At 34.8% G+C, this 12,975-nt stretch overlaps 1 protein-coding gene across 5 annotated transcripts in view; it reads left to right on the top strand.

The window, feature by feature from the left end:
- The window catches only part of SGCZ (sarcoglycan zeta), a 453,475-nt gene that overhangs the window by 266,251 nt on the left and 174,249 nt on the right, over positions 1-12,975 (top strand). The gene's annotated exons all lie outside the window — the stretch shown is intronic.

Genomic DNA, 12,975 nt, shown 5'->3' with positions numbered 1-12,975 from the left:
CAACTAAAATTAAAATGGTGACAGCCCTAGCAGGTATGATGTACTGCAAAGAATTATTCTGGTCTTCTGAGTAAATCATGAAACATGAATGAATATCATGAGTATGATAATCGGGGGTTGATTTTTAGCACTCTCTGCAGTTGCCAGGCTGTGGATATTAATGGTTTATTACTTCAAAATGGAAGCTACTGGAAAACCCACATGAATATTTAAAAACTAGATAAAGAGATTAACATGAATATATAAATTACTGGAATTTTACAGATGAAGAAATTTACGACCCAATGGATCAGTTAAAGTACCTGTGTTTTTTGACAGCTAGTATATTTCAGTATTATAGGGATAAATGCAGGAGAGCTCTATTACAATGTAGTGACAGAGTATGTTTTGATCTGAGGAAGTTCATTTAATTCCTACGTATCTTATTTCTTTGCTCTTTCATGCTGTTTGTGTAAGAAGAGAATGGCATTTGGTGAGGTAGAATAAGCATTTTTGTTTATTAAGAGGGTTGATTTTTGAATTATTAAGTGCTTGACTTGAATATTGGTAACAAGCAGTATTAGTGGATTCCAAAAAGTACTTAATTCTTGATTGAATTTCATAGATTTTATCTCATAGATTTTATCATTTCTTCTGGTCATACATTGCCTTTAAATAAATAAACATTGTAAATAAAAAAAAGCTTTTCTGATAGTAATCACCTCAATTATGGAAACAAGATATTCTAGTTTTGGAAATGAAAGAAAAAGGAAATGAGAGTCAAGGAAAAAAAAAAAGTGGCAAAAAAACAAGAAATAGAGAGGGAAAAAAGACAAAAAGAAGATCTTAAAAGCAGGACAAAACCCATAATTGTAGTCCCTATTATTTCAAATAGTCTAACATAGGACTATAACAATTTTTACTAGCACAGTGGGGTACTCTGAAATACACCTAAAACTGGGTTCTTGAAATGGTTCTGGCTTTTTTTTAATGCAGAACTATACTTTGTAGACTCTTTTATTGTTCATTCGAAATAGACACTTGTTTCAGCTCTCTCTGGAAGTCTGTCCTGGAGGAAATACAAGTAAATTCTTGTCACTTATGATTACCTTTCATGTCTCTAAGATAAATTCTAACACATTTAGCAATACCTGTAATGTGTTACTTATGTGGGTGTGAGTTTTCACAGTGTTACTATAGATGCCCTCATGTATGTGTTGCCGGAGAAGCATGAAGTACCTGGTATATTCATTTTTATATGATTTATAGTATAATGTATCTTGAAATATTTAAGTATGCTAAAAGTGCATGAAATATCTAAAAGTTATTCATTAGTTTTTCCTTTATTACTTTGCTCAATTAATGAAGGGCTATAAATTTTATATTAATTTAGAAATGCATTTGACCTCTAACCATTAAGATCTTTCATGATGTGATGGTGACATAAAATAAAAACACAATTGCTGGATGCCTGAACAATTTTAGAAATATTTATTACTTACAATAAATCTGTCTCTAAACTCTATAATGATACTATAAAAATTACAGTACCAAGACAGAAAGATCTTTAGTAAGAAGTGGTTCGGGCTGATGTAACCTCATCTAAGTGTTCCTGCTCTGGCAGGGGGATTGGACTAGATGATCTTTCGAGGTCCCTTCCAATCCCTAACATTCTGTGATTCTGTGATAGTAAGGCAGAACAAAAAGGAGGAGAGTATAGGCTGAGTCTTGAAAATGAGACATTTAAAAAGGAGGAGGAAGAAAAGAGGGAAGGAAAAGAACAAAAGATCATGTCTTCAATACGAATTAAGTTGACAGATTCTAGGTGTTGACCTGAGGCTTATTAGCCAGGCATAGCTATTACAGCTAAACGAGCTTGAAGGATAATAACAGGTGAGAGAAAAGAAGGGCAAAAGTTGATGGATCAGCACAGAATTATTGATACTGACAGCCCTGTGTTTTCCAGGGAAACATTGGTGTGAAGTTAAGAACAGATGCTGAACAGTGTGGCGCATCTGATTTCATGCTGCTCATGCAAGCTGACCCCTGGTATTCTGTGTGCGATCAAAAGATTTCTGAAATTTCAGTCAGCAGGAGTAGTGGACATGTAGGCTGATGGCTAACATCAGGTGTGTGCCTTGGTTTTCAGCAAGTGTCTGATGTTTGTGTTTTTAAATAAAATCTAAGGCTCAGTAGAGAACACCTGCAATACTAGTTTTTGTATGATTTTGCTGCTTTTTAAGATGTGCTGTATAATCTGTAGTAATTTGTTCCTCTTTTAATTTTTCAGAGTAGAAAATATTATTGCAAGTTAGTCTTACCATTGAGAATAAGTTTCAACATAACAAATTGTAATGCACCGTTTAGGAAAGGATACACAGGAATAAATTGCTGGAGTTAGCTAGAATTGCATTTATTACCCGAAACACTATTTTGTTTTAGTTGCATAGGAAAAATAATGAGTCATCTAACGATCCAATTTTCACTTAAAACTTAAATTAATGTTCTCTCTGTCCAAATAGTTTATATGCTGATTTTTAACATTTAAATACTGTTACTTAACCAAACCCAGTGTGGTCTAGAATCTATTAATAAGAGTTAGCGGAGACATTTGTCTCTAGCTGCTCTCTCACCTACACTTTTGCTGATATGGAGATAGGGATTTAAGATAGTCAGCAGAAAACCTGTGTTCCTCCATGGCCTTAACTAAAACTAACATTGTTGAGATAAATTACTTGATGACATACTTATCACATATTAGACCTAGGTTCAGTATCTTATCTCTGGCAACAGCAAATAGTGCATGTGTAGGAAAAAATGTAGACAAGAGCAAGTGTATAGTAGTGCTTCTCAGTGTTCTCCCATGTTACAGATTCAAGGTTAGGAGATTTTAAAGTGCTAGGTGATAAAAGCCGTGTGTTAAGAAGCAGTAGATGGAGTTGGGGAATAATGACAAAGGTTTAACATCATCACCCATAGTGGGACAGAAGACAGACCAAACCTGGCTTTAACCTCACACTTCACAAAATTTAACTTTCTTGGATTCTGAAATATCAGGAAAAATAGAGGAGGAAAAGGGAAAATCACACCTTGAAAAGTGGTGTGATTTGCGTACTGGCAGACAACTCTAAGTGGGTAAAATATCCTCCAGCGTTCCTCGATCTCACCTGCTCCTCTCTCCAGATAGAGTTTTAAGTCATTCATAAATAGGATATGAATACCAAAGTTCATGTTTCAGTGAAGGTTTCAGCTACCTCATAAATACAACTGTAGCTTTTTTCTATAAGGCCGCTTTTTGTGATAAGGTACAATATTACAATCAATATCAAAATGAAAATTTGGGTTTTCAAAGAGTCAAATAATCCAAATCATTAAAGTCCAAATTCTAGCTGCATTTATAAAATTACAGGTTATGAGGTTAAGGCTTTATCTGTCTCAGTAAGAATCAGAATCTTGATCAGAAAACTACTTTCCATATTTACAATTTAAAGGATAGAGGAAACAATTGCCTAAAATGCTGTATTTCATTTCATTTTTTCTAAAACTGTGACTGAGATCTTCAAGGTAGTGTTGGTCATCCCAGACTACCATACTCATAAAAGGAGACAAACTATTCATGGGCAAGATTTTGGTTTGGACCTTCCTTGATATGAGCGTTCCTGTGTAACCTCATCTAGGTGTTCCTGCTCCGGCAGGGGTATTGGACTAGATGATCTTTCGAGGTCCTTTCCAATCCCTAATGTCCGTGATTCTGTGAATACGATTGGATTCAATGACAGTATTCTAGGATAGAATTTTTGCTTTCTCATATCAATGGAATGCAAAATTTTTTTAATACTTACGGACATATTATGAACCCTGTTATTGTTTGATTCTTTTGCCATAAGCTCCAGGATGCATTCACCTTCAGTTGATTAAAAGAGCTTGCTTTTATTTTCTGAAGTGATAAGGTTTTACATGTAGATGCCATTAATATGCCATAGAAATAGTAATTGCCTGAAAAGCTAGATAGAAAATTCTATTAACTTTCTAACGAGGTAAAAAAAACCCTAATAAGACATAATCTAAAACAACATTTCAAATAACAAAGGATATAATTAAAAATGTAAGCAAATGCAGCAATTTGTTGGCAAAAAGGAACCAACGTAATGAAGATCTGGTGCTGGACAATTTTATAGAAAGTCTCATTATTTATTATTTAAAAAAAAACTTTCAGAGTATTCTTAGTACTGATGTAGTAAAAAAATCTGTGTGATGGTAGATGCATTTGCAGTGTTGTAGAATAACTGCTTTGATCCTAGGCTTTCCCTAAAAAGGTGAGTTTTTTCTATGGCACTCAGGACATATATAAAGCAACATAGAAACAGGAAGAGTTGTCCACAAAATCGTGTTTGTTGTCACTATTGAAATATTCCAGTTAACTCCATGATTTAGATGAAAATTTGGATGTGGCAGCAAACATTAGTTGTTAAACATGTTTACACAGAGATATATATAAAAGATAAAGCTAAGTGGGTAATAAAAACACATAGGACAACAAAAAATTTTTGTATTATGTATAAAATCCAAGGTAGTAATAGACATAGAAGTCTAACTCCTGTTTAGAATTAGTTTTTTAATCAAAGATGGCTAATTTCACACCTGCTGATTTCATTTATGACAATCTGGTTTTAAATTGTGATGCAGTATTGCTGGTTTGGATGTACATAGAATATTTGCTGGAAAGGGTAAAACTGTTTTCTCTCTGTTGAGCTAATGTATTGTATACTTTCTATTGAAATCTTTATTTTGTGAAGTAAAGGTTAGCATGCCATTGCTCTGGTACCCAGTTGTGTGAAAATGGGAACTTTATTGCAAACACGAGGAAAAAGAGTAATGAGTAAGGCCTATGTATTGGTGACAGCTATATACCTGGGGAGCATTTTAAATGTTGGGTACCATTTGCCATTCCAGATTAACCTTGGTGGTCTTTTATATCTTGGGTGCTGAGTACTATTCTAGGTTATTGTTGGTGGCTTTTTATTTCTTGAAGGTGCCACATATCTTGCAGGTCCTGTTTCATGTATCAGTGATGATGTCTTGCATATTCCTGGGCATTTTATATGGTGATAAATGCCTACCCTCAGCACCTTGGGGTTTTTTATTTGTTTTCTGTTTTATGGGGATACATGAGTATGGCAATGAAAAAATCCTTTCTATTAATGGGAAAATTGATGCATATTAAGCATTTTACACAGACTATTTTCCTTACTTTTTACCAAAACAGTTATGTCTGGCATTTGAGGCCATTAAAAATCAGGTGATTTGAGGCACATTGTTCTCATAGTGCCCTTTAACAAATAAATTCCCACTCACTAAAGGAGCGCAAGTAATCTACTTAATAAAAAAAATCAGGTTTACTCATGTGGTTTTAATATTTACTAGAGTGTCCTCTTATGGAATAATTGTTCTCAGCAATACAAATGTTTAAGAGAAAAAAAAATATCATTAATCAGGTTAAACTGTTCTGCTCTTAATCCAAATCGCTCAGTGTTTACTGTTTATATACTTCACTTCCTTTTAGAGTATGGATTATGACATACCTTGTCCTTTAAATGTCAATTGGCTAAAGATGCATTGCCAAATATTTGTTAGTTTTCCTAATGGAACAAAGGAAATTTTTCAATAAGAATAATATATTTTCACATTGTACATTTCTGAACTCATGTCTGGTCTCTAATTCTAAAGAAAAATTTGCAAAGTATCTTCAACAAATAAATATTGGAACTAAAACTAGCAGCACCAAAAGATACAGCAAGAATGAACTCAGTGGAAATACTGGGTTTATGACACATTCAAATTTTCCTCACACCTCTCTCTCAGATCTCCCTTAATTTTCCATAGGTAATAACTACCTTTTTCTCTCTTGCTGTTCTTCCAAAGTTAATGACTTATTCCCCTGCTAATATCTCTTCTGCTCCACGGTGCTAACCATACTTCTCTCTCACATTATCTAGCTGATTAACATAATGAAGTTAGAGTCAAAGGAGTTGTACTCATTTTGCATTTGCTTTTGTTTCCGTGTGAGTTCAGTTCAGTGTGTGAGTTATCCCAGTTGGTCTAAGAAGTGATATTACTTTTTCTCGTATCTGCCTTCAGCTTTCCAGCTGGTTACCTCTGATATTTTTCATATGTCATGGGGAAAGGTGGTGAGAAGATGATCTACACTTGCACATGATCAATGTAAATCTTCACTGATCCTGCCAAATTATCAGAATGTAAACACAAGATAAGAGATTTGGTAGCAATACTGTCTTTTGAAATTCCTGTCTGAAGTTTGTAATCACCACCCTTGTAGCCATTACAGTTCAATTTTTTTATAACTAGATGACTGAAATACCCCACTAAAAAACCAAACCAAAACAAAACCGCACACAAAAAAATCCCACACAATCCACACAAAACCAAAACCAAACAAACCACCCACTCTAGGCAGTGATGCAGTTTCCAGGGGAGCACAGCTCAGAGAGGTGAACAGTGGCTGGGAGGGTGCAGATGAACAACAGGATAGTTACCACTTTAGGCTTCCTCTGTTGCTTTGAGGGTGGTTCTTGCTGAACTGCAAACAACTAGTACTCTGAGGGTTAATTACAGTAAGATCGAGGACAACCAGATATGTAAAAAGCAGTGTCACTTTTATAAGAACTGATTTATGTTTTTTTCTTTGGATTTCACATCAGATTGGTCACAGGTGCAGAAGTCTCCCTGTGTCATTACTACTTTCACTAGATGAAAAAAATCATCCTTATGTTCCAGCACATAAACAGTGTTTAATTAACAGCCTTCTTATATTAACAGTGGTTTAGTTAACTGAATGGTTTTTTTTTTTTCTGTACTGTTTTTCACATTGTACTGTAACATGACATTCTTTCTGATTCTTTGTGAGCAAGACTATCCAACTTTATTTACCAGGAATTAAGTTTAAAGGAAGAAAATCCAAAGATTAATGAGTTTACACTAAAAGAATGCAAAGTTAAGGCTCTCAGCAAACCAGAAGAACGTTTGGAAGGTGTCAGCAAGGAATGCAGGAATAAAGATCTATTACACAACCATATTAAACAGAAACCTCACCAAGTTGTGGGCTCATCTCTGCTGCTATGGAAACTGTTTTCTGGGTAGTCTCAGAGTCAGTGCACTCAAAGTGATTACAAGCAGGGAAGGATGTGAAATATAGTGTAAAACTTATTTTTGAAATAATGATAAATGCTTAGACAGATAAAAATGGGTATAAATGAGTAATATATAGTAAAATATTTTGAGCTCTTTGTAAACTTTTATTGAGTCCTACTGAAACACAAATAAGCTTTTCATTATTTTTAAGAACTCCCCAGCAGTCTCACACTAAAATGCAGTTATAGCATGTAGGAGACGAAGTTCAAAGGAGGTAGTATAGCAGCTTCAATGTGTTTGACCACATATTCCAGTGTTTCTGAAAAAATATTTTCAAATTAGAAGTCAGCATAAATTATACATTTTCTAGTAATTGTGAGGTGGTGTATTTCATCGGAAAAGTTTATTATTTGAAAATTTTGCAGTTACCTGAATAATGACAAATAATGCATCCAAGTTAATGGGATGCACTTAGTAAGATTACATTAGTAGAACATATAATAAAATGTCATAATTTTCTTTGTGAGAAATTATAATAATTTTAGTTTCAACCCCAGAAAAGCTCCCCATAGTGAATCCTCAGCTTTGAAATTATGTGTGATTTTTTTTTTTTTTCCTTAAATCAGATATCCTGCGAGTAAAATTGCTTACAATTTTTAGTTACTCTTTTGTGAATTATATATATGTAGACTATTCTGGTAGTGGAAATGGCTCTCAGTTCATGACCTGCTAATGGCTGTATGCACTCAAGCAAAAAGTCCCTAAATAGATCTTAATAAACAAACCAACCCACCTTTTCTTTCACAGTAGTGAATTACAGGCAAGGTTCAAATACTTTGTTCAGTTGGGAAGGCATACATCCAAAATGAAACATTTTTAGCCTGGCATATAGGTGAAGAGTCTGCCTTGACCAAAATTATTTATTCCTCAAGTGTTCACTTGGATATGTGAGCACAGTCCTGCAAAAATGACCACTCCAGCCCTTCTCTCATGTTCTTTTACCAGCGTAATGAATTAATTGGACTTGTCATGGCATGTGAGGAACCCTGACAGTTGGGATAGTGGGCAGTATCAGAACTCCCTTTCAGCTGTCACAGGTTATTTTATCAGGTGACTTTTATATCAGACTGCAGCCTGAGGTTGGATGGAGTCACACACTCTTAGGCACTTGTAAACCTCTGTTTTCTCTTGATTTTAAAACAATGAATAGCATAGCTTCTGCATTATACCCCAGTGCCAGGACAGGAAATTTTCAGCAGCAATACCATTTTCACATATGCTCTCCTCTCTTCCAATACACATTTCTGTCCTTTCAGCATAACAGGCTTTTGATGTCAATATTTAGGCTTGTTTGTTTTTTTGTTTTTTGCATTGAGGCACAGAATCAGGAACTGTAAGGAAAAATCAATATTTTAATTTTTATATGTGCATAAATTTATATATAGGTGTATGTATATATGTGTGTGTATATAGTTATGTTTTGGTTTTTTTTTTTTTCCTACTGTCATTTTCCCCATAGTAGAGTGCTTGGAGAGAAAAATAGAAGGAACTGGAACAGCAGTTGCTGCTGCTGCAGATTTCATGTTGTGAGACCACATGTTGAGGCAGTGTGAGCGAGCGCTGGATGCAGCTGCTGTTGCTTGGGCTGTCTGCTACTACGGGTGTCTCTGTGTTCCCCTTCCACTCTCACCCATTTGATTTTGTAGAGTCTGGCAGAGACATTGATGGGTGTTTTTTGTGCTTCTTTGATTCAAGTAATAATATGGAACTGTGAATAGATAACAGGGTTTGTACATGGCCGTCACACCTACATGAAAAGATCTTACTATTACAGTCAGTGCTTGTATGGTGGCAACTTATGCCTTTGTGCAGAGGGCATACGTCTTCAAAGTTTGGGGTAGAATAAGCTATTGTATACTTAACAGAGAGGCCTTGGCGTCAGCTTTTATTCATACCTTCTGTCAGTTTTACAAAACCCAGAATCATCATTTTGACAGTACTGAATAGCCAGTTCACATCTCCTCGAACTGGTATTAAGTTATATCATTTGAAAGTTAATAAGGCCAGTGTGCACATTTAGAAGCACAGAATTTAGCACCATATATTTTGTTAGGCATTTTCCCTCCCCTCTGGTGTGTTAAAGTGGCCTCATTGATATGAAATCCCCATAAGAGTCTGCCACAGGAACCAACTGGCAACTCAATTGTGACCTCAGGTACACTTGCCAGAGAAGCCATATCTTTATGGTAGACAAATAAGGGAAAATGAAATACACCAACTTTCCAATTACCTCACTTCTGGATATGAGAAAACATTAATAAAATATTGGTTTTATTATCTACTTTAGAACTGAAGTAGTAGAGATTCAAACAAATCTTGAGATAACTGCATAGCAGTTGGTAGGATGGGACTTCTGTAATGAATTCTAAGACATTTTGAAAAACAGTAATATATTATTAGATCTGTTTAGTACTCTCATGTGAGAAGATAATTGTAAATGGTGAAAAATAGCAGTAACATAAACTATTACTGAGCTACAGAATGGTTGAGTGGTGGATAGCTAAAACAATTTCTGAAACAATATCTGTTCTAATTGTACCAAAACCTTCAGTAGTTACATAGTCATCACATAGGTAGTGCATAACTTAGTTTTACCAAATATTGTTTCTGTGAAAGCATATATGAATTTTGCTCCTTGTAAAACAGTCACATTTAATGTATGAACTAAACATTCATGTCACTTAATATGGGTTCTAAAAATGAAATAGAGCACTTTCTGGTGTGTTGAATTCTTGGCTATTTGTACCGCAGCTTCTTGGTGGGTGAGAAAGCACTGAGGGGAAAACAAATAGCTTGTTGTTGTCTGCTAGCAGTAACCTTTCCATACTACACCATAGTTTCCTTTTTTAATGCTATTGTGTGAAATTAAACTGCTCATTTGCAGCTCTGAAAAACTGTTTTGGGACACTAACTGCTTCAGAAGGAGCAGTTTTCTCTTTTATGGGATGTGGTATGAAGAAGTCTCTTCATAGCCTTCTGCTCTGTCTGCATCCTTCTACTAACCCAGACCTGCTCATTCACTTGAATTAACCCTTTATGAAAAGCTTAAGGGTGCTCTGTTTCCCTACAAACAGCAAGGAATTGTGAGTCTGCAGAAGGAGTGAGTCGGGTGGATATGGGTTGCTCTTCAGAGGCCTTCCTTCAATTTGGCACCACCTTGAAATGGAATCTGTGAAGTGGTATCTGTAACTTTCTATAAAAGAATATCCTTATATTCAAAACTCTGTATAGGTTCAGTAGTGTAAGAAATAGAAAACTGTGCAAAACAATGGAACATACATTTTTCAGTCAATAGCTGATAGACAGAACACAATCAGGAAATTGCTTCAGAAACTAAAAGTGATTAAATAATATAGCACGAGTTGAAAATTATTAACTTGATATTTTTTGATATAACATTATATTTCTATACATCAAAAGTTTCCCCACAGGCATTTGTAGTGTTATCTTGAATAAAAGATTAGTGACTTCTTGAAACATGGTGGTAATAGGATCTATTTCTTTGAGTGCTGTAGTGTTACCTTCATGTAGATTTATGGAACTGTGCTTTTGTGTTTTCTGGAAGCTCTGCAAAAATCTGTACTGAATGAAGGAGCATATTCAGAAACTTTCTGTGGTATTTGTAATTTACTCGACTATCTTCCATGATGTTTTTTTTTTTTTGTTTTAGAAGGTTGGAATTCAGTATTGTAACTCAGCTCTAAATGTAACTGAACTTGGAAGATCAAAAGGAAGGGACTTTAACTTAGATGTTTTAGTTGAAATTATTAAGTTCAGTGGGAATTTTGCTTCAGTAAACTGTGTAAAGGATGGGCCTACATTTTTTTAATACCTGTATATAAGAAAGTAGGATATATCTTAGGATACCTTGAGATTTTAGAGTTTCATTTTTTAAATTATTTTTCTGTAACAGTTTTTTTAGCTAATGCAATTTATGCAGCAATTATCTAATAATGTTGGAGAATGAACTCCTAATTAAACAGTCATAAATAGTGATGCCAGACAGTAAAAGAATGTCTTACAGAGAAGAATCATCTTTTCTTTCACAATGCTCTGTGGTTACCTCTTTAGAGGCAAAAATATCAGACATTTTACATTGTTTTTCAAGAGTTTTACAGACCATGTCCACCTAGAGTGTTTACTGTGATTCATTGAAAACTGTGCACTTAAAATCCCTAAAACCTAATAGATTATATGAATGAAAATAATTTGTAATTAGAGTTGTGTGTTGCACTTAACCAGCAATTAATTCAAAAATATTCAATGTCATTTGCTCAGTGACTATATGCTGTGTATTTGAGTATTTCTCATTTTTCTTTACTCTGTTTGACACTTTCTCTGCTTGCATATAAAGCTTAAGATGAAAGTAAGGATTAATGTTAAAAAGTAGGAATTGTTTGTTGCAACTTACAGGCTATTCCAATTTTTCAAGTGTATTGACCTCTGTGTGCACTCTTTGAGGACTTCCTTTGTCAACATAGTTTAATTTTTCTGAACATTCACAAAGTACTCAAGAATATTAATCAAACTTTAGGAGGATGTAAAATTCAACTAGGTATAATGGAGTCTTTTATCCCATTAAAATCCAACTACTATTTTTATTTTCCTGTATGTTTGAAAAAGTTCTTGTTTGTCAATGACAATTTTCATTTGTATTTTCCTTTCAGAAGAATTAAATCTCCACCAATTAGATTAAAAATTATGTACAGGTCATATACTTCACATAATGACAAGCATATGAGAATTTATAAGTCTCTTAGTATACACTACTACTTTATATGCACTCAAACACTTATTTACATAAATCTAAACTGATAAAGTAGAAAGCTTGGTTATGCTATCCAAATTATGTCTCCCTGCACAACTCCCAAGGTATATTAGCACAGTCTAGAACTAAGGAAAAAGCAAGTATATAACCTTATCTCATGTCTGTTCAGGCAGTGTTTATTACTGGAGCCTGACATATTCTGTCAATGCGAATGATAGCAGAATGTTAGGACAAGGGGTAATGGGTTCAAACTGGAACACAAAGTGGGTTCAAACTGGAATACCAAAGGTTCCACTTAAATTTGAAAAGAAACTTCTTCTCAGTGAGGGTGACAGAGCACTGGAACAGGCTGCCCAGGGGGGTTGTGGAGTCTCCTACTCTGAAGACATTCAAAACTCGCCTGGACACATTCCTGTGCGACCTCACCTAGGCGTTCCTGCTCCGGCAGAGGGACTGGACTAGATGATCTTTCGAGGTCCCTTCCAATCCCTAACATTCTGTGATTCTGTGTTATATTTTCTGTGTAATGCCTGCTAGACAAAAATTGGGGATTGGCTGATTTTGCTGCTGTGTGAAGTAATATGCTATTTAGTCACATGGAATTGCTTCTCAGTGTTGCTCTGCTGTTCCTCTTTAAGTTTTCTCCCTGACTATTTGTGTGGTATTGATAGTTTGCTCAGTTTTCTGCCAGCTTTACAGTTCACTCTTCCGTTCCACGTATCATTTGTTTGGCTACCAGGACACAGTGAGAGACTGCATCCAAAAGCTTTCCTAAGGTCAAGATAAATTACGTCATCTGCTCTCCCTCCCATCTACAGAAATAGTCACTTGATTATAGAAACAGTTCCTTTAATCAGGTGTGATTTGATAAAAATCACTTTTTTATCCTCTTTGTCCTTTAATTGGAATATTAAATAATGTCAGCTACAAATAAGATTAACAGAATATATTTAGAATATTAAACCACAAATTTAATATTAAATCTTTTAGCAAAGAAAATACTGTTTGTTTTGCAATAG

This window comes from Patagioenas fasciata, chromosome 4 (genome assembly GCF_037038585.1).
Source record: "Patagioenas fasciata isolate bPatFas1 chromosome 4, bPatFas1.hap1, whole genome shotgun sequence".
NCBI classification, from domain to species: Eukaryota; Metazoa; Chordata; class Aves; order Columbiformes; family Columbidae; genus Patagioenas; species Patagioenas fasciata.
This window is presented reverse-complemented; position numbering and strand designations above follow the sequence as displayed.